At 39.9% G+C, this 23,993-nt stretch overlaps 1 protein-coding gene across 3 annotated transcripts in view; it reads right to left on the bottom strand.

The window, feature by feature from the left end:
- The window catches only part of SLC25A21 (solute carrier family 25 member 21), a 486,164-nt gene that overhangs the window by 8,469 nt on the left and 453,702 nt on the right, over positions 1 to 23,993 (bottom strand). The window lies entirely within an intron of this gene.

Genomic DNA, 23,993 nt, shown 5'->3' on the forward strand with positions numbered 1-23,993 from the left:
CTCACATTATGCTTTGTTATAATGAATTTGCTGGGAAGTTCTCATTATGTTTTCAGCCTCAGTTCTTGCCCTGAAGAGAGGTCATCCCACAAACCATGCAGAGCTCATGAAGAACCCCCCCCCCCAATCTTTCTCCTGCCCTCTCATTTGGTCAGTATTTCGGGAGTATCTTCACACAGGAACAGTACAGGTTAGTGCCATGATGCTGTTTTACCCAGGAGAACATAAGTGGAGAGACATACCCCACTTACTTAAAAAATCATGTCTGAGCATTGCATGCTTCTAGCTTCTCTGGAAGAAGAAAACTCTTGGAAGCTCTGAAATTTTCAACCGAACCAAGAGCCAGATACCATCACAGAAGCCCCTATGTGGCTAAATATAAAAAGTGAAGGGTTCGGTAATAATTCTTGGATCTGGGCCATACAGGTGCCGGGTAGGTTTAAAGGGATTTAAAAACCAACAGGGTGTTTCAACAGGAAAAACAATGCAGTGATTGCAGTATGAGTGAGGTGTGTTTAAATAATTCCCCCTCCCCCCATTTTTTTCTCTTTTACAAGGAGAGAAAAATGCCTTTATGTTACCCTTCTCCATCATGGCCCAGAAGCAGAACCGGGGCTCAGAAGGATGGGGTGTTCGGGCCTGGCTCTGGTTTGTCTGACCTTGCACGAGTCACCAAATCACACAGAGCCCAGTGTGTAGAGGGACAAGTTTAACACCTGCCTTACCTGTGTACTGTATTATTTTCCTGAAAAATAAAAACAATAATAGCAATAAAAGTGCTATGAATGTTGGATAAGCCTGGCAGAAAATGGACAGTATTATTATGTAGCCTGTTCTGTAGAGTCTCAAAACATCCTGTAATAAGATTCTCTTACGGTATCCCTGCGACACAGCCCAGCTCTCCTTTTTGAATTGAGGACAAGGGTGGAAATGATGGCTTGTACGTACACTGCCCTTTTGGGACGTTTGGGGGACCCTGTCAAGCATGCGGCCTCTCCCATCTCCTGATGTGTTCACCGAGGACTAGAGGTCGGGGGTGGTGTTCGGCACTTGATGAAGGTCACTGTGCTAAAAGTCACTGCTGGAGGCCAAAACCGAAAGTCTTCAGCCTATCACAGTGTTCATTAGCACAAGTACGTGTTGAGCCCAGGGTTGCTATACACTTTCCAGACTAGTTGTAAGGTCCCACAGTGGTTTCCCACAACAGATGTGCAACAGAATCACCTGAGAGCATTGCAAAACGTGGATGCCTGGGCCCCAGGTCAGGTTCCCGGATCAAAATCACATGGGAAAGGGCCTGAAAATGATTTTAAAAGATCCCCAGGACTTCTGAAGCTGCCAAGCTGAGGACTCATGTCCAGGAATCAGTGATTTTGATATTCCACGCAGGCAAAGCAGATGGTCAGTTGCTACCCTTCTGGGCATTCAAGGAAGGAGAAGACTTCTTGGGACAGCCAAGAGGTATTCCTCACCACCTGGTCTCTGGGCCCTTGGCCAGTTTCGTCCTTGGAGCCCATGGTCTGCTTTATGCAGCAACCTCACCTGGGACTGGGCGTGCCAAGGAGAGCCCTCTCAGCTTGCCTCTTGCCTCTGCTTTTTTTTTTTTTTTTTTTTTTTTTTGCTACATGTCATCGACCCTTCTCAAAATGCAGCCTCTCAACATACCTCTCCCCTGCATCCCCTGCTGGCCACTCCCACTGCTGTGGCTTAGGTTCCTGTTACCTTACCAGGTCTTATTTTCTTTTTGCTCTGTATCATCTATTCTTCACAGTGGCACCAGGCTCTCTTATTTGGAAAAGCAGATCTGCTCCTGGTCCCAAAGGTCCTCAATCCTTCCCCACTGAACGGAGAGTAAAGCCAAAGCTCCTCACTTGGCCTTTGGTTTCTTTCCTACCATATGCTTCCAACTTCTCTCTCCAGCCTCAAGTTCTGCACCTCCACCCCACTCCCATACTATAGTCACCCTGGGTAAATCATAATCGTGCAAAGTTAAGCTGAGCACTTTTCTAACTCTCTTATTCAAATGACTTACACAGCCTATAATGTCCTTCTCCATTACAGTCACCTAACGTGGTCACACTCCACCTTAGAGTTCAGCTTGATTCCTACCTTGCCCAAGACACTTTAATGGATCCCTGTCAAAACTGATTTCTCCCTCTTCTGTACTCTTGAACTCCGGTATGAACCACAATCATTGCCCTTGCTAAGGCTCACTTTGCGTCTGGCTTATTTTTGCACGTATCTCTCATCCCTGCTGGCTTGTGAGTTGGCACCGCCTAGAGACATGTGTTACTTCTCTTTGGGTCACCTATTACACAGTGTACACAGTAGGCACTAAATAAATGTCTGCCGATTGGCCTATCGAGGTACTTGTTCAGTTATTTTTGTAGAAGCAGTGAGAATTAGGCCTAGCCCTTAATCATTACTTCTCAAGATTCAGCATCTTCTATCCTAGAAACGAACCTCTACTAGAACTTTACATGGGGACACTAACATGGGGACATGACAGGGCATTGGGCATTTGTAAAGAAAAGTATTTCAGGGCAAATAAATTGAGACTCTCATGTCACAGAGCTAAGCCTGGGCTTGCTAGATCCCATTGCTCAGGGGCTCACAGGGAGAACCATGATACGGCAGCCTGTGACCAGATCTTAGCGGAAGAATGTGATGGGCATAGAGTAAGGTCTTGAAACATTACTCCTAGGCTCTTTTTTCTTATACTTCCTGATCTTTTCTTAGTAGGGAGAGGCACCCACTTGCCTGAAGAATGAGGATTATTGTAGCAAGACTACAGAGAGTAAAAGGTAATATTCAGTGTTTTTGGTTTTTAAACTATGCCCTTTCATGTATTATATCAGTTAATCTTCACAAAAACTTTGATGTAAGAACTATTATTATTATTCCTGTTTTAAAAATGAGGTAACTGAAAGATTAATTATAAGAAGGGAATTTTTGTTACATCCATATGAACCAAGGCTTTGTGTTAGGTCATAATTTTTCTTTTTTTAAATTTTTAATGTTTATTCATTTTTGAGAGAGAGAGAGAGAGACAGAGAGAGAGACAGAGACAGAGGGTAAGCAGGGGAGGAGCTGAGACAGAGGGAAACAGAATTCAAAGCAGGCTCCAGGCTCTGTGCTGTCAGCACAGAGCCCGACATGGGCCTTGAACTCATGAACTGTTGAGATCATGACCTGAGCCAAAGCCGGATGCTTAACCGGCTAAGCCACACAGGCACCCTTTTTCTTTTTTTTAAATGTTTGTTTATTTTTGAGAGAGAGAGAGACAGACAGACAGACAGACAGAATGAGAGGGAAACACAGAATCCAGAGCAGGCTCCAGGCTCTGAGCTGTCAGCACAGAGGCCCACATGGGGCTCAAACACACAAACTGCAAGATCATGACCTGAGCTGAAGTTGGATGCCTAAGTGACTGAGCCACCCAGATGCCCCTAGGGCATATTTTTTCTACTGATACTCTTTAGAGTCAGTGGCTAGGCTGGTGGGAGAGGTGTCCCAGCACCACTTGAAATTATGAGGAATGCTTCTGTGTATGTGTAGATGGGTTTTTCTGGAAAGAGTGTCTATAGATTTTGTCAGGCTCATAAAAGCTTAGAAAAACTTCATGAAACTATTTCCTCTACCAATAAATTTATAAAGTAAGAAGAGGGAGGTCAGGGTTGAAAACACTGGGGCTGAAAAAAGAAAGCCCTAATCTTCACAGGGGTTATCAGGCAATTCACCTTAGTGGAAAGATTTCTACACACATTCCTGCCCTGGACTCAGGTTACTCGTGACCATTTCTATGAACTCAATGGTTCTCAAAGTATGGTGCTTGAACCATTATCATCAATACTACATGGGAACTTCTTAGAAATAAAAATTGGGGTCCTATCCCAGGCCTACTGATGGCGATGGAGCTCAGCAATCTGTTTAAACGAGTCCTCCCAATTACTCTGCCAGACACTAAAGTCTGAGAACCACTGGTCAACTGGAAGTTTATGGTTCATCTCTCTGTATCCTTGGGTTGGGTAAGAGATGCTCCGAGAAGCTCTGGATGTGCTGGGGAGGACTGTAAAGCTTTCTTTGGTGGAAACAGGGCTTTATTTAAGGTTGCAGAGCTAAAGGCAATGCTATTAACTCTTTCCACCTCTCCTACCCCCAACATAGTCCAAAGCAAGAATGCCCACTGTGAGGTTTTGGGTATGAGTGATACCTGTCACATAATCTGAATAGGTCATTCTGTACTGGCCATCAGTGAATCACTCAAACATTTCTGTCAATAATGATAACACATCACAATTAAATTAATAGCAAAAATAGAAACATGTGATATAATACTTGTATTATTTTTCATAACTTTCATGAGAAATAATGGTACTATTAATTAATAGTTACTTATTGCTAGACACCATCTTTTTTTTTTTTTTTTTTTTTTTTAGGTAGGCTCCATGCCCAGCATAGAGCCCAACATGGGGCTTGAACTCATCACCCTGAGATCAAGACCTGAAACAAGAGCAAGAGTTGGACACACTCAACTGATTGAGCCACACAGGTGCCCCCAAGATACCATCTTATATTAAAAAAATATATACAAAACATAAGAACCCTGTGGATTAGCTATGTAACACCATTTTACAGATAAGGACACAAGACTGAGAGAGTTAAATCAGTTGTCCAAGATCACACTGCTTACAAGAGGTAGAGCCTGGATTTGAACTCATGTTCTTCTGATTCTCAACCATATATTCTTAACCATTACATCATATTGTTTCTATCCATCATTCATTTTTTGTTTATTCATCCAGCAAACATTTACTGGATATCTATATATGCCTGGTCCTACACTGGGTGCTAGAGGTGAGTGTGAAGGTAAATGATCCAGAAAGGGGGTGGGAGGGCATTAATTATCAAGTATTACAGTACAATGTGATAAGAAAGTGGGGATGTGAACAAAGTGCAGGGGAAATATTCTGTAGGGAGAAGGAGGTTACTCTTGGGCTTTCACTGTCAAAGTCCTGTGAGAAAGTACCTAGCTTCTCTGCCTCTTAAAAACTTAGTCACTTCTTGATCTCTGTGTCCAACATCCCAACTTCTCTGGGGAGGCCCCCAAAAATGGCATCTTTCTGGCAAGTTGTGGAGTTCTGACAGGTTTAGCTACCTGGGGGAGAACTGAAATGGAGGTTTCATAGTCCTCCCCTTTCTCGGCACAGAGCAGACAAAGATGGCAGCTGCCTGCTTCACCCTGAGGAAACAACATACTATCAGACAACCAATGGGTCAAAAAAGAAAGTAGAAAATAACTTGAGACAAACATAAATGAAAAGACAATATAGATAAAAGGAAAAGACAAAACTTACGGATGTAGTAAAAGAATACTCAGAGGTAACTCCATAGTGATAAACATCTACATTAAAAGAGAAAATCTAGGGGTGCTGGGTGGCTCAGTCAGTTGAGCTTCCAACTTTGGCTCGGGTCCTAATATCATGGTTTGTGAGTTCAAACCCCGCTTTGGGCTCTGTGCTGACAGCTCAGAGCCTGGAGCTGCTTCAGATTCTGTCTGTCTCTCTCTGTCCCTAACCCACTCATGTTCTGTCTCTGTCTCTCTCTCTCCCTCAAAATAAATAAGCATTAAAAAAAGATCTCAAATAAACAACCTAATTTTACAGCTCAAGGAGCTACAAAAAAGAAGAAAAAATTCAGTCCAAAATTAGCAGAAGGAAAGTAATAATAAAGATTAGAGCAGGGATAAATAGAGACTAGAAAAAAAAAGAAAAAAAAATGAAATTGAGTTCATTTTTTGAAAAGATAAAAGTGGCAAACCCTCAGCAAGACTAATAAAGTTAACATGAGAAGAATTGATGTTTTGAGAAGATGGCAGCGTAGAAGGACACTGGGCTCACCTCGTCCTGCTGATTGCTTAGATTCCACCCACATCTGCCTAAATAACCCAGAAAACCACCAGAAGACTAGCAGAATGGACACTCCGGAGCCAAGCCAAGCCAAGCGGCCCACAGAAGAGGGTAGGAAGGGCAGAGAGGCGGTAAGTGCTACACGGACTGGCGGGAGGGAGCCAGGCGGTGGAGGGGCAGCCTGCCCAGCAAGGCAGAGCCCCCAAATTCTGGCTTGCAAAAGAGGAGGGGATGGACTGCATGAATTCTGACAGCCAGCAGGACTTAACATCTGGAATTTTAAAAGTCAACAGCTCTGCTCACAGATTGCAGGGAGGGCAAGAGGACACCTGGAGGGAGAGTTGTTGAGCCCCAGAAGGACAGAGCTTGGTGGGGGAACAAAGGCGCTGGCAAGTGCCATTTCTCTGTCCCATCCCCTAGCTGAAATTCCAAAGGGAACCAGTTCCCATCACCGAACTTGCTTACACCACGCAAATGCCCAACGCTGTGCTTCTCTGGGTCCATCCCTCTGATGGGCCTGCCTCCCTCCTGGTGCTGCAGGGCCCCTCCTGCAGGGGGCCACTGATGGCAAAGCTAGCTAAGCTTGCCTCTCCCACCCCTGTGCACCTTGTTGATCTACCCCATCTAATATGCCCTTGGCCAGATCCCATTGAAGCAGTACCACAAGCCTGGCAGTGTGCGAGCAGCCCAGACAGGGGCCACACCACGCCACAGTGAGTCCTGCTCCTGGGAGAGGGGAAGATAAGGTACACACCAGTCTGACTGTGGCCCCAGTGGTGGCCTGGGGGCAGCCATCGGGTCTGACTGTGGCCCCGCCCACCAACACAAGTTTCTCCGGACAGCACAGGGGAAGTGCCCTGCAGTTTGGAGCTACCTCAGGAACTACCCAAAATGACCAAACGGAAGAATTCTCCTCAAAAGAAACTCCAGGAAGCAGCGACAGCTAACGAATTGATCAAAACTGATTTATGCAATATAACAGAACAAGAATTTAGAATAATAGTCATAAAATTAATTGCTGGGCTTTAAAAAAGCATTGAGGATAGCAGAGAATCTATTGCTACAGACATCAAGGGACTAAAAAATAGTCATGAGGAACTAAAAAAATACTATAAATGAGGTGCAAAATAAAATGGAGGTGGCCATAGCACGTATTGAAGAGGCAGAGGAGAGAATAGGTGAATTAGAAGTTAAAATTATGGAAAAAGAGGAAGCTGAGGAAAAGAGAGATAAAAAAATCCAGGAGTATGAGGGGAGAATTAGAGAACTAGGTGAAGCAATCATGCAGAACAATATCCGTATCATAGGAATTCCAGAAGAAGGAGAGAGAGAGAAAGGGGCTGAAGGTGCACTTGAACAAATCATAGCTGAGAACTTCGCTGATCTGGGGAAGGAAACAGGCATTGAAATCCAAGAGGCACAGAGAACTCCTTCAGATGTAACTTGAATCGATCTTCTGCACAACATATCATAGTGAAACTGGAAAAATACAAGGATAAAGAGAGAATTCTGAAAGCACCTAGGGATAAACAGGCCCCAACTTACAAAGATAGACACATGATGGTAGTAGCAGACCCATCTACTGAAACTTGGCAGGCCAGAAAGGAATGGCAGGAAATCTTCAATGTGATGAACAGAAAAAATATGCAGCCCAGAATCCCTTATCCAGCAACTCTGTCATTCAGAAGAGAAGGAGAGATAAAGGTTTTCCCAAACAAACACAAACTGAAGGAATTCATCACCACTAAATCATCCCTACGAGAGGCTAAAGGGGACTTTGTGAGTAAAATGTTACAAGGACCACAAAGTACCAGAGACATCACTACAAGCATGAAACCTACAGACATCACAGTGACTCTAAACCTGTATCTTTCAATAATAATACTGAATGTAAATGGACTAAATGCTCCAACCAAAAGACACAGGGTATCAGAATGGATAAAAAAAAACAAGACCCATCTATTTGCTGTCTACAAGAGACTCATTTTAGACCTGAGGACACCTTCAGATTGAAAGTGAGGGGATGGAGAACTATCTATCATGCTACTGGAAGTCCAAAGAAAGCTGGAGTAGCCATACTTATATCAGACAAACTAGACTTTAAATTAAAGGTTGTAACAAGAGATGAAGAAGGGCATTATATAATAATTACAGGGTCTATCCATCAAGAAGAGCTAACAATTACAAATGTCTACGCACCGAATACGGAAGCCCCAAAATATATAAAACAATTAATCACAGACATAAGCAGCCTTATTGATAAGAATGTGGTAATTGCAGGGGACTTTAATACTCCAATTACAACAATGGATAGATCATCTAGACACAGAATCAATAAAGAAACAAGGGCCCTGAATGATACATTGGATCAGATGGACTTGATAGATATATTTAGAACTCTGCATCCCAAAGCAACAGAATATACTTTCTTCTCGAGTGCACATGGAACATTCTCCAAGATAGATCACATACTGGGTCACAAAGCAGCCCTTCATAAGTATAAAAGAATTGAGATCATACCATGCACACTTTCAGACCACAATGCTATGAAACTTGAAATCAACCACAGGAAAAAGTCTGGAAAACGTCCAAAAGCATGGAAGTTAAAGAACACTCTACTAAAGAATGAATGGGTCAACCAGGCAATTAGAGAAGAAATTAAACAATACATGGAAACAAATGAAAATGAAAACATAACAATCCAAATGTTTTGGGATGCAGCAAAGGCAGTCCTGAGAGGAAAATACATTGCAATCCAGGCCTATCTCAAGAAAAAAGAAAAATCCCAAATACAAAATCTAATAGCACACCTAAAGGAAATAGAAGCAGAACAGCAAAGATACCCGAAACCCACCAGAAGAAGAGAAATAATAAAGATCAGGACAGAAATAAACAATATAGAATCTAAAAAACCTGTAGAGCAGATCAATGAAACCAAGAGTTGGTTTTTTGAGAAAAATAAACAAAATTGATAAACCTCTAGCCAGGCTTCTCAAAAAGAAAAGGGAGAGGATCCAAATTGATAAAATCATGAATGAAACTGGAATTATTACAACCAATCTCTCAGAAATACAAGCAATTATCAGGGAATACTATGAAAAATTATATGCCAACAAACTGGACAACCTGGAAGAAATGGACAAATTCCTAAGCACCCACACACTTCCAAAACTCAAACAGGAATTAACAGAAAATTTGAACAGACCCATAACCAGCAAAGAAATTGAGTCAGTTATCAAAAATCTCCCAACAAATAAGAGTCCAGGACCAGATGGCTTCCCTGAGGAATTCTACCAGACATTTAAAGCAGAGATAATACCTATCCTTCTCAAGCTATTCCAAAAAATAGAAAGGGAAGGAAAACTTCCAGACTCATTCTATGAAGCCAGTGTTACTTTGATTCCCAAACCAGACAGAAACCCAGCAAAAAAAGGGAACTATAGGCCAATATCTCTGATGAATATGAATGCAAAAATTATCAACAAGATACTAGCAAATTGAATTCAACAGCATACAAAAAGAATTATTCACCAGGATCAAGTGGGATTCATTCCTGGGATGCAGGGCTGGTTCAATGTTCAGAAATCAATCAATGTGATAGATCACATTAATAAAAGAAAAGATAGGAACCATATGATCCTGTCAATCTATGCAGAAAAAGCATTTGACAAAATTCAGCATCCTTTCTTAATAAAAACACTCGAGAAATTAGGGATAGAAGGAACATACTTAAACATCATAAAAGCCATTTATGAAAAGCCCACAGCTAATATCATCCTCAAAGGGGAAAAACCGAGAGCTTTCCCCCTGAGATCAGGAGCACAACAGGGATGTCCACTCTCACCACTGTTGTTTAACATAGTGTTGGAAGTGCTAGCATCAGCAATCAGACAACAAAAGGAAATCAAAGGCATCAAAACTGGCAAAGATGAAGTCAAGCTTTCACTTTTTTCAGATGACATGATATTATACATGGAAATCCTGACAGACTCCACCAAAAGTCTGCTAGAACTGATACATGAATTCAGCAAAGTCACAGGATACGAAATCAATGTATAGAAATCAGTTACATTCTTATACACTAATAATGAAGCAACAGAAAGACAAAGAAAGAAACTGATCCCATTCACAATTGCACCAAGAAGCATAAAATACCTAGGAATAAACCTAACCAAAAGATGTAAAAGATCTGTATGCTGAAAACTATAGAAAGCTTATGAAGGAAATTGAAGAAGATACAAAGAAATGAAAAAAACATTCCATGCTCATGGATTGGAAGAATAAATATTGTTAAAATGTCAATACTACCCAAAGCAATCTACACATTCAATGCAATCCCAATCAAAATTGTACCAGCATTCTTTTCGAAGCTAGAACAAGCAATCCTAAAATTTGTATGGAACCACAAAAGACCCTGAATAGCCAAAGTAATGTTGAAGAAGAAGACAAAGCGGGAGACATCACAATCCCAGACTTTAGCCTCTACTACAAAGCTGTAATCATCAAGACAGCATGGTATTGGCACAAAAACAGACACACAGACCAATGGAATAGAATAGAGACTCCAGAATTGGACCCACAAAAGTATGGCCAACTAATCTTTGACAAAGAAGGAAAGAGCATCCAATGGAAAAAAGACAGTCTCTTTAACAAATGGTGCTGGGAGAACTGGACAGCAACATGCAGAAGAATGAAACTAGACCACTTTCTTACACCATTCACAAAAATAAACTCAAAATGGATGAAGGACATGAATGTGAGACAGGAAACCATCAAAACCCTAGAGGAGAAAGCAGGAAAAAAACCTCTCTGACCTCAGCCGCAGCAATTTCTTACTTGACACATCTCCAAAGGCAAGGGAATTAAAAGCAAAAATGAACTATTGGGACTTCATGAAGATAAAAAGCTTCTGCACTGCAAAGGAAACAATCAACAAAACTAAAAGGCAACTGACAGAATGGGAAAAGATATTTGCAAATGACATATCAGACAAAGGGCTAGTATCCAAAATCTATAAAGAACGCACCAAACTCCATACCCGAAAAACAAATAATCCAGTGAAGAAATAGGCAGAAGACATACATAGACACTTCTCTAAAGAATACATCCAGATGGCCAACAGGCACATGAAAAGATGCTCATTGTCTCTCCTCATAAGGGAAATACAAATCAAAACCACACTGAGATATCACCTCATGCCAGTCAGAGTGGCTAAAATGAACAAATTAGGAGACTATAGATGCTGGAGAGGATGTGGAGAAACAGGACCTCTCTTGCACTGTTCGTGGGAATGCAAACTGGTGCAGCCGCTCTGGAAAACAGTGTGGAGGTTCCTCAAAAAATTAAAAATAGGTCTACCCTATGACCTAGCAATAGCACTGCTAGGAATTTACTCAAGGGATACAGGAGTGCTGATGCATGGGGCACTTGTCCCCAATGTTTATAGCAGCACTTTCAACAATAGCCAAATTATGGAAAGAGCCTAAATGTCCATCAACTGATGAATGGATAAAGAAGTTGTGGTTTAGGGGCGCCTGGGTGGCGCAGTCGGTTGAGCGTCCGACTTCAGCCAGGTCACGATCTCGCGGTCCGTGAGTTCGAGCCCCGCGTCAGGCTCTGGGCTGATGGCTCAGAGCCTGGAGCCTGTTTCCGATTCTGTGTCTCCCTCTCTTTCTGCCCCTCCCCCATTCATGCTCTGTCTCTCTCTGTCCCCAAAAAAATACATAAACGTTGAAAAAAAAAAAGAAGTTGTGGTTTATATATACAATGGAATACTACTTGGTAATGAGAAAGAATGAAATATAGCCTTTTGTAGCAACGTGGATGGAACTGGAGAGTATGCTAAGTGAAATAAATCATACAGAGAAAGACAGATACCATATGTTTTCACTCTTATGTGGATCTGAGAAACTTGACAGAAGACCATGGGGGAGGGGAAGGGGAAAAAAAAAGAGAGGGAGGGAGGCAAACCATAAGAGACTCTTAAAGACTGAGAATAAACTGAGGGCTGATAGGGGGTGGGAGGGAGGGGAAAGTGGGTGATGGACATTGAGGAGGGCACATGTTGGGATGAGTACTGGGTGTTGTATGGAAACCAATTTGACAGTAAATTTCATATTAAAATAAATAAATAAGAATCAAATAAAATCAGAAATGAAAAAAGAGACCTTATAACGGACATCACAGAACTAAAAAGGATAAAAGACTACTATGAATGATTATATGCCAAGAAACTGGACAACCTAGAAGTAGTAGATATATTCCTAGAAACAACCTTCCAAGACTAAATCATGAAGAAATAGAAAGTATGAACAGACCTATAACTAGTATGGAGATTTAATCAGCAATCAAGAACTTGAAGACAAAGGAAAGCCCAGGACCAGATGGTTTCACATTGTTTCTACCAAACTTATAAAGAATTAATACCAATGCTTCTCAAATTCTTTCAAAAAATCAAAAAGTAAAGAACACTTCCAATTCATTTTGTGATACTAGCGTAACCCTTATATTAAAGCTAAAGATACCACAAGGAAAAAAATTAAAAAACTACAGGCCGAGATTCCCGATAAATACAGATTTAAAAATCCTCAATAAAATACTAGCAAATTGAATTCAACAGCACATTAAAAGGATCATACACTGTGATAAAGTGGGATTTATCTCTGGGATGCAAAGATTTTTCAACACACCAAAATCAATTAATGTGATACAGCACATTAACAGAATAAAGGATAAAAAAATAACATGATCTTCTCAATCGATGCAGAAAACACATTTGACAAAATTCAACCTGCTTTCATGATCAACACCCTCAGAAGGTAAGGAACATAAGGCAAATCCCTCAACATAATAAACTCCATACATGTAAAGCCCACAGCTAATATCACACTTTACTGTTGAAAAACTGAAAGCTTTTCCTCTAAGATTAGTAACAAGGCAAAGATGCCTGCTCTCATCACTTCTATTCAACATAGTACTGAAGTCCTAATCAGAGAAATTAGGCAAGAAAAATAAACAAAAAACATCCAAATCAAAAGTAAACCTGTCCCTGTTACAAACAACATGGACTTATATATAGGGAAAAACCTAAAGATTCCATAAGAAAATTAGAATACACAAATTCAGTAAAGTTGCAGGATACAAAATCAACATACAGAAATCACTCATGTTTCTATACACTACAAACAAACTATCTAAAAAGAAATTAGGAAAACATTCCCATTTCAATGGGATAAAATGAATAAAATACTTAGGAATAAACTCAACTAAGGAGGTGAAAGTCTTAAATACTGAGAACTATAAAACGTCAAAAAAATTAAAGGCAACACAAATGAAGACATTTCATGTTCATGGATTAGAATACTTAATATTGTTAAAATTTCCACAATACCGAAAGTGATCTAAAGATTCAATGCAATCTCTATAAAACTCCAATGGCAGTTTTCATAGAAATAGGAAAAAAATTCTACAACTGAGTATACCCAAGTCCATCCTAAGAAAGAAGAACAAAGCTGGAGGCATTATAATTCCTAATTTCAAAGCATATCATAAAGGTATAGTACAAAACATTATGGCACAGGCATACAGACATATAGTCCAGTGGGACAGACCAGAGAGACCAGAAATAAATCCAAGCATATATGACCAGCTAATCTTCAACAAGAGTGTCAAGAATACACAATGGGGAAAGAGCAGTCTTCGACAAATGGTGCTGGTAAAACTGGAAATCCACATGCAAATGAATGAAATTGAAACTACCTATTATGCCCCCCCCACACACAAATTTAAAGACTTAAATATGGGACCTGAAACCATACAACTCCTAGAAGAAAACATATGAGTAAAGCTTCATGACATTGATGTTAGCAATGATTTGACACCAAAAGCACAGGCAACAAAAGTAAGGACAGACAAGTGGGATTATGTCAAACTAAAAAGCTTCTGAACAGCAAAGGAAACAAAAGAATAAAAAGGCAACCTACGGGATGGGAGAAAATATTTGCAAATCATGTATCTATAAAGGGGTTGATATATAAAATATAAACTATATAAGGAACTTTTATAACTCAGTACCAAGAAAGCTAATAGCCTGATTTTAAAATGGGCAAAGGACTTGCATAGACATTCTTTCAAAGAAGACATACATATGGCCAATAGGTATATAAAGAAATGCTCAGTCAATTATCTGGGAAATGTAGATCAAAACCACAAGATATCACTTCACATCTGTCAGGGTGATTATTTTCAAAAAAATAAAAGTACGTGTTGGCAAGGATGGGGAGAAATTGGAATCCTCATACACTGTTGGTGGGGGGTTTTAAATGGTGTAGCCACTCTGGAAAACAGTACAGAGTTCCTCCAAAATTAACAATAGAACTACGATATGATCTAGCAATCCCACTTCTAGGTATTTATCCAAAAGAATTGAAATGAGGACCTCAAAGAGATATTAGCACTCTTATGTTCATTGCCATACTATTCACAATAACCAAGATATGGAAACAACCTAAATATCCATTGACAGAACAGATAAAGAAAATGTGGCATATTTATACAATGAAATACCATTTGCCTTTAAAATGAAGGAAACTGCGATATGTGACAACATGGATGAAAGTTGAGGACACTATGTTAAGTGAGCCAGTCACAGAAAAGACAATTACTTCATGATTCCACTTATATGAGGTACCTAAAATAGTCAAATTAGTAGAATCAAAGAATGGAATGGTGGTTGCCAGGGCTTGGGGGCAGGGAAATGGGGAGTCACTAATCAAGTTCAGTTAAGCAAGATGAATAAGCTCTAGAGATCTGCTTTACAACATCATACCCATAGTGAACAATAATGTATTGTGCACTTAAAAATATGTTGAGGGTAGATCTCACGTTAAGTGTTTTTATCATAATATAATGAAAATTAAAAAAAAAAAACTTGAGGGAAAAATATGTCACTTAGCCCAAGTAAAATATTTAGGATGGATCATACCTTAATTATGTAAATGGATATTAATGTTGATGAAAAATCTATCTTATTAAAAATTTCCAACTTACTTCTATAATTTGTTCCAACTGTCATCAATCAGGAAACTTCCTGTGTTCCTAACCCACATTCCTCACGCATAAGCCTAAACTATTTTACTCCAATTTTTTGCTCAATTGCAAGGGTAATCAACTGTCACCATTCTTGATGTAATTCATCATGATTTAAAAACTGTTATTGAAATAACCTTTTCTTCCTCATGCTTAAAAACACAGTTCCTTTGAAATATTTATTTGTAAGTAGTATACATTATTTCCCCATCTACAGATGAGTTTTATTCTTTTCTCCTAAGTATGTTCCAATTTTTCTTATAAAATATGGTACTTTAAACTGGAGCTAAGTAGCCTGAAATGTTAATGTGTATTACATGCATTGACCTTATTTGTGATAGCAATACAAAATCCAATATTCATAGTTAAAAAAAATGATTTAGTTCCCCTGCAAACATTTTAAGACTGATGTTAACATTTCACTTCTCAAATGAGACAACTGAGACAGAGGAAAGGTATAACTTGCCAGAGAGACATGGCTAACGAGTAATTACCAGAATTGGGAATTGATATCAGGTCTCTTAGTAGAACTCTGGCAATTTCCATAACACTGCAATTTGGTGTCAGTGCAGAGCTGAAGAGATGTGTTTTCCAGTCCCTCTTTTGGAAGATCAAGGAGTTTCCCTGACAGGACATGTTATTTATAGACTCTCCGCAGCTTAACAAGAAACACTAATAAGTGATCCCAAAACATTGGTGGTCATGATGTTCCATAACCTTTAAGAATTCAACAAAAGTTACCACGTCATTGGAAATGAGATCATATGACTCAAAATAGTTAACAATCAAAATACTACATATTTGTGACTAACTTAACCATCTAATCCAAACATTATATCCACAGCTAAGGACAGTATTAGTAATTTAAGGCAATGGCACTTAAGAAGTTAATATGCAGAGAGGCAAAATGTCTTGATCAAAAGAAGCATGTGCCTCTCTTTTTACCTTCCCTGGCATGGGCTTTGATGCTTTGCTTCGTGACTGGCCAGCTGGCTGCTAGCTTGATAAACAGAACCTTTGCCCATCTCACAGGCCTTTGTGATTAGGGTCTGGCATCTTTAAGAAGACATTCCACACAGAGACATGCCAGAAGGAGGGGGTAAGGAACATGGGGGAAGCAAGATCTGTTAGCTAGTGAGGACTAGGGGTGGTGAGGGAGACTGGCCAGGAAGCCTGCTGCTACCCATAAGGCAAGGCTTAACAGAGTGTAGCAATGGGCGAACAGCATGAATATATACCTTAAAGTCTAGTCTTAGAATCTTCCTACGACCTCATGACAGCCCAAATTAAATTTCCTTTGCTCCCCACAGTTCACTCATTCTCTAATTCCTCCTGTCATCACACTGCATCGGAGATCCTCTCTGACTAGCTTTGACCTAACTTGAATTCAGTACACCCTGGCTACTACCTTAGATAGTCTTTAATAAACACACTTAGAGAAACATTCTCCATTCAGGATGGGCCTTGGTTGATGCTAGATTGGATTTACTGTTCCTTGTCAAAAGTTGCTAAAATAGGTTTGCCATTTGAAAAATTAAAATTATAGTTGAGAAGTGACTGAAAGAGGTTGCTGTAAATTGCTTTAAGACAATTAAAGACAATATAGGGGTCCTACAAAGAGTCACATGATTTTCAGGGTATCACAAATTGCTGTTTTTTTTAGTAATTATTTTTTAGAGAGAGAGAGAGCGAGTGAGTGCACAGGTGGAGGAGGGGCAGAGAGAGAGGAGGACAGAGGATCTGAACGCAGGCTCGAACTCACGAACCACGAGATCATGACCTGAGCCGAAGTCGGACACTCAACCAACTGAGCCACCCAGGTGCCCCACAAATTACTTCTTGATAGAACTCTTACTCTGCTTTCTCTTCCCGCTAGTAGGTGAATAAATTGATGGGGAGAATGTTAGGACCATAGCAGCGTGATTCAAAAAGAATGGAACATTTTAATAAATCTATTAGTAGTTAGATTATATACAAACATGTGGTCAAAACCAATTTTAATGGGATCCCTCAGTTACTTCCATAATTTTACAATGGTCAGTGGACTGACAATGGTCAGTCTGTGCTAACAACACACATTCTATACTTTAATTCATTTTATCCCCTTTGTTGCACACCACCATCAATAGTTAAAGGGGTAGTTGTGACACCATCTTTCATCTCCTCAAGGCTGCCAAAAAGGAGGTGATACAAACAGGAATTTCATGTGGATTCTCACATGAAGAAACTGCAGACAACCTGGTCTAGTAATACATTTTTGAAAGTTAATTTCCTTTTGAATCATCCTGTACACTTTGATTTTAGAAAGTTACTTGAATAAGTCTTCCATGTTATCCTGATTAATAAGATACTAAATGGAGGGAGGAGAGATGAAAAGTACAGCTGGAGATCCCTCAGCTGTGAAAGATGTGTCCATAAGACAGCCTGATGAGGGGCTGGATGAACCTGGGTCAAGATGTGAAAGGCCTGCTCTTGGATCTGCTGATTACACAGGTTCGAGGGGAAGCTAGAATGACAGATGAGGCCCTCAATATTAAAATTTATCATCACAAGCACTGGACTGAACCCACAGGATTACTTTTAAGCACAGTGAATACAAACTGTACAAGTTCAAGGGGAGACTTGACTTGACTGCAGTTCACATACTCTGGGGATTTTAACTGGCCATAGTTTTATACATATCAACATCCTGATGTAAAACCAACACCCACTCTCTGTCCCTTCCACCCCAACAAAAATTTCTCAAGAATTTATTTCTGTACAATCTTTGGCTGCATTAAGAAGATGTGGTACACACCCACACGTGTGCACGCACACACACACATCACTACTCAGTGATGAAAAAGAATGAAATCTTCCCGTTTGCAACAACGTGGATAGAACTAGAGTGTATTATGCTAGGCAAAATAAGTCAGAGAAAGACAGCTTTCATATGATTTCACTCATATGTGGAATATGAGAAACACAACAGATGAAGATAGGGGAAGGGAAGGCAAAATAAGAGGAAAAACAGAGAGGGAGGCAAACCATAAGGGCTCTTAAATACAGGGAACAAACTAAGGGTTGCTGGAGGGGCTAAAGGGCTGAGGGGTATTAAGGAGGGCACTTCTTGGGATGAGCACTGGGTGTCATATGTAAGAGATGAATCACTGGGTTCTACTCCTGAAGCCAAGACTACACTGTATGTTAACTAGCTTCAATTTTTTTTTTTTAAAGTTTGTTTATTTTTGAGAGAGAGAGAGACAGAGAGAGAGAGAGAGAGAGAGACAGAGTGCCGGCAGGGGAGTGGCAAATAGAGAAAAGGGAGACACAGAATCTGAAGCAGGCTCCAGGCTCTGAGCTGTCAGCACAGAGCCCAACATGGGGCTCAAACTCACAAACCATGAGATCACGACCTGAGCCAAAGTCAGACTCTTAACCAACTGAGCCATCCAGGCGCCCCTAACTACCTTGAATTTAAATGAAAAAAACAAACAAACAAACAAACAAACAAAAAAACAACATGTGTTCAGATCACAGGAAGGGTTGAAACTACTGTGCTCTGAACTGATCCTCTGACAACTGTAGTATTATGTTCAGTTTTGACACTGACATTGACAAATCTGATGCATCCATAGTGGAGGACACAGACCATAGAGAGGACCAAAACTCATGTCACTTGACGAGGAGCTGAGGAAATGTGGGTATCTTCCAAAGAAGAAGAAACTCAAAGGCTCACCTATCCATACCTTTGAAGAAGTTGGGTACAACAATTACAAGTATGGACTCTCATGTCAGATGGCCTGGGTTCAATCTTTGGCGGATTTAGCAGAGATGGGCACCAAACTCTGACGTTCTCTGGGAAGAGTCCTGCAAAGCCTCTCAAATGAAAGGACTGTGCTATGTCATATTCATTTTGTATCTACACCAGGCCTGCCACATCTTCGGTGTTTAATAAATGTTTTCTTTCTCCTCCCTACAGATGTCATACGCAAAGAACTAAGGTCTCAGAAGCAAATTACAAAGGCGGTACAGAGGCACACTGGTTAAGCACCTGGTAGCAACTGCAAGGCAAATAACAGTGGCTCAGCGCTGCCTGCCCCGCAGCTGGCAATGGTCATCATGAAAATAATGTGGGGAGCTGAAATCGGTAGTTGCCTCCTAGTAACTGAACAAGGAGGCAGCCTGAGTGAGAACAAACTCCTTTTATCTTTTTTTTATGAAGAAATTTGCATTTTAGTTATCGTTAGTTTCAGTGGGACCAAGTCAACTCAGAGTCAAGTCAGCTTGCAGTCTATCTTTTATCTTCTCTAATGTTGGCTCTCTTCTGTTGTTTTGTTTATAAACTTTGACAAAAGCATTGTTTGCCCTGATGTCATGTATCATGCTGTTTTGCCCTGAAACGAAAATACCTGCTATTAAAGCTTAATTAAAAAATACAGTTGTTTCCACTTCACAGCTATCAGAAGAATCTATTACAGTGTTTGTTTTCTCTTTATGTGAGATAATTTGGGGGAAATGCTAGCTCCTCACTCCACAGAAGGTCACTAACTAAAAAGAGATGGTTTAATTGATAAGCATTCTTTAAGGAATGTAGCGTATTCCCAAGATCCTATCCTTGCAGGGCTCTGGGCTTTGGAATGAAATCAAAGTCTTGTTAAAAGCTCAGCATCTAAATGTAGCCATTCAGAAAATAGCCATGAAAATTCCTTTTTTCCCCGAGCTAGCTCTTCCTTAAAGTGTTGTGAAATGTAAAATAATTTTAAATGTCTTACCCACTTAGTTCAAATTATAAAACACATACAATGTCAAAATGGGTTAGGGTTTAAGCATAACAGTTATCACTTGATTATTTCATACACATGTATATATATACCTACACACACACACACACACACACACACACACACACACCCCCTCTCCTTAAATACCTCTCTTTAAATATTTACATGGGTGGGTAATACAGTCTAAGAGTCAATTGTATCGCTGAGTATTATCGTATGAAATGCAGGAAAATATTAATATATTTCCTTGGGAACTCAGTAAGATTTTTCCATTTTGGTGTGCTCTGTTTATTCCTTACCTCAATAAAGGTGCTGACCCCAAGGAAAACTAACAAACCAGGTTTCCAAAACAAAATTCTAAAAGGTTGAGAGGTCAGAGAAAGGACATACTGAGATGCTTTGATATGGAGGTAGGCATATGATCAAGAAGAAGGCTTGGAACCAACTTTATTTCATGAGATTCTACTTCTGGACTGCTTCTATAAACGACGCTTTCCCATGCCCATTTAGTTCTACTTATGTAATACGTTTGTTCAACATATACCCTGAGTTAAATCATGTAAGAGGAGTCAAGTGACTTCTACATACCTAAAACATTGTGGGCCAGATACCCTCTGAAGCCTGCATGGCCTCCATTCCCCTCGGGTTCACCATATACCAGCTTATCCTCATTCTTCGTCTTATCCCTGGTTCCCCAAGCCTCTTTTTGCTTCAGGGCAGTCACATATCCTCTTCTCTCTGACTAAATATCTAGTCTCTGCTCATCCTCTTCATCTTGGCCAATCCTCACCCTTGAGCCTCAGCCTAAACATCGTTTTTGAAGGAAGGCCTTTCCTATCTCCTTGCCTTGCCCTGCCATTGGTCTAGATTGGGATCCCAGTTTCTAAATTCCCACAGCTTGATAGTTGCCTTCCATGGCACTCATCATGTCTATCACTATCCAGTTCCATGTGCCATGACAACTTTATTATCGGTCTCCTCTCCTAGACTGCGAAGCCTACTAAGGCAGTGGCAGCGCTGACACAAGATGGCGCCCGGGACATCACATGTGTGCCATGAACGTTCTTGGAATGAATGAACAGAAGGAACCCACTGAGAACCTAAAGCTACTTGTACCACATTTCCATCCACTTGGGTGGTGCCTGCCTGGAAATTTTTGACTTAAAGTTTATTTAAGAAAGTGTCTGAATCCTTGCCCCCTTCTCTCTGCCCTCCCCCACGTCTTCCTTCTCCCCAGCACACATACCCCAGGGAGTCTGTGAAAACTGCCAATGAAAGACACTGCTTTTTACCACAGAATCTTGTCACATATCCTGGAATTTTATAGATAACATATACTTGTAGTTTTACCCCAGTGGTTACCAGAAAGGAGAGTTGTTCTTAATGAAACTTTAATGCTCTTGCCCTTCCCATTACCGGATGATTGGTAAGACTAATGATGGAGTAAGAGAGAATCAGAAAAATAAATGGCCATAAATTAAATCCTACTATGATCTAATTCTACTGAGATTCTTCTTTCCAAAATACAAACAGCTCTGTCTAAGCTCTCCACTTGAACCCAAAGGTGCATTTTTCATTCAGCTTAGCGCACACCTTAGGGAAGGATATGGCTTTAAATCACAAAACTAACACATTTCCACATTTCTTCTGATAAACTGAGGTGTGTCTGGCACCACCCTCAGACTTTCTACAGAATTTACAAAACAAAGAAAACATTAAAAATCAAAAGAAAAAGAAAAACATTTGCATTTCCAAAAGGCAATCTTTTATAAATATTACTTTAAGAGAAAATAAAATATGTTTGACTTAATGCTGTCTGTAGTAAAATGACCATAGGGACAGGTCTAAATGGTTTATTAAGTAAGAAAAATTGAACATATGAAAAATTGTTCTCTCCCAGAATATTTCTAACCCACACATGTAATTTATATCATGGCAAAATTCAACACAAAAGGTCTATTGTTTTTGGCAAAATAACTCGCAAACATGCTTAATTAGGATGCAAACTGAAAGCACATTTTAATACTGTTGACAGCCACGAGCTTTCGACAGTGATTTCTGCTATTATTATTATTATTTTACTTATGGAAACATTCGAAAAGCAGTAAATACGAAACTAGAGGACAGTTATTAAAGAGATATAATATTTTAATCTTAGGATTCTCATTTCTGTGTCAACATCACAAATAATATGCTTGAACATCCCCACCTTGCAGTAGGGATGAAAGAAATTATTTTTGCAATGAAAGCTTACTCCCATGGATATTTGAAAAAGATGTCAGCATTTAAGTTAATCAATACCTGCTTCCAGTGGGCTTTACTTTGAGAAGTGATGCCTCTTTCTGGAGAGAAGGGATAATTCTTTATACTGACATTCCATTCCATTTACTGCAAGATGTAAATGAATGCCTCCATTAAATGAATTCCATGGTCAGTTAATATCCAAAGAAGTCTTTTCTCTATTGTGTATTCTTACCCACCATAGGAACAGTTAGATCCTAAAAATAAATCTAAAATATTATAACCCAGGGCACCATTTTCAAACTGCGAATGCCCAGTTGTTCCAAGGCTGTGACTTATATAATTCTTTGTTTCTACAGATTACAGACTAAGGATATAAAAAGGGAGGACCAAGTTACAGGACTGAATGAGACAGAAGAGGAATTTGGTTATATTACCTGGATATTCTAGCTCTTTCACATATTTAAATTTCAGTGATCATTTGTAACTTGTAATTTATGTATGACAAAATACAAGGTAAAAGGTAGAGATGGGGCACCTGAGTGGCTCAGTCAGTTGAGCGTCTGACTTTGGCTCAGGTCATGATCTTGTGGTTCGTGAGTTCCAGCCCCACATCGGGCTCACTGCTATCAGGCAGTCACTGTTGAGCCCGCTTTGGGTCCTTTGTCCCCCTCTCTCTGCCCCTCCCCTGGTTGTGCTCTCCCCAAAATAAATAAGTGTTTTTTTAAAAAAAAGTAGACTTAAAGCATTGCATGGTATAGTGGAAAGAGTTCCGGTCTCTGGTTCTCTCCCTCCCCCTTGCTGTATAACCTCAGATAAATTACTTCAGTAACTTTCTGCCCTGGGCCATAACTTCTCATTTGGTTTTCTTATCTGAAAATGACAGTTATCTGTGATAACTTGAAAAATAAATCTAATAGAGGTCACCAGTCTGAAGGGTTAAAAACTTCAGGGGTGGATATGTGACCTGAGTCCTCTAGGCTCACTGTTTAAAGATCTTATTTTACCTCTACACACAGCCTTAGAGTTGAATAAAATGTGAAGAAGCTAACTAGCTATTCTATTTCATGAGACTCTATTGAACTTTTCACTGATTTGTTTCTTATTATAAAATTAATACATGCTTATTGGAGATGTTTTCAACAGGTCAGAATGGTATACAGAAAAAAGTACTTCCCTTTACTGCTGCTTTCTCTCTATCACACACACCCATACCACTTCTCGTTTCCACTCCCCAGAGATCATTATAAACAGTTTCTTTTAAAATAAAATACTTTGAAAATGGAAAACGCTGTAAGACAATTTATGGATTTAAAAAAATACATTAAAAAAAATCTCAAATTATTTCATGCCAGTCAGGATTGGTGAAATCTCAAATTCCCTCGGAACAACAGAATGACCAATTGCTGGGTAAGGCAACTGAAATAATAATCCTGTAAACAAATCATCCAAAGTGTATGGCTAGAGACAGCCCACAGCAAAGATGGAATAAAGCCTTCAAGGAACACCACCTCCTCCTCATGGTTAACAACTTGATGACGTTCTTCAACATGTTTTAATGATTATCATACCTTCCCCTTCACAAAGGATTGATTTATTATGGTTTAAATTTAAAGAATACTGGTTTTCCAGTTTTGAATCAGGCTTAGATTACAGAACACATAAAATCAATGACTTTGTTCTAGACAAGAAAAGACCACAGTGTTCATTTAAATGAAAAAGGAACAGTCCTGGGGAAACATTCTTCATGGGGTTCTACGTGCTGTTTCCACCACCCGCTTCACCACCTCTCTCCTTCCCTGATTGCTGTCATCAGCACCACCACACCTAACATTTCCATGGCTCCTTAAAATTCACAAACAACTTCACATATCACTTATCTTAATCATCAAATAATGTCGGGTAGAAAGAACCATCTTAGCTTTTCAATACACAATAAAATACACACACACACACACACACACACACACACACACACACACACACACACACA

Source organism: Herpailurus yagouaroundi, unplaced genomic scaffold (assembly GCF_014898765.1).
Source record: "Herpailurus yagouaroundi ecotype Mexico unplaced genomic scaffold, PumYag 141, whole genome shotgun sequence".
NCBI classification, from domain to species: Eukaryota; Metazoa; Chordata; class Mammalia; order Carnivora; family Felidae; genus Herpailurus; species Herpailurus yagouaroundi.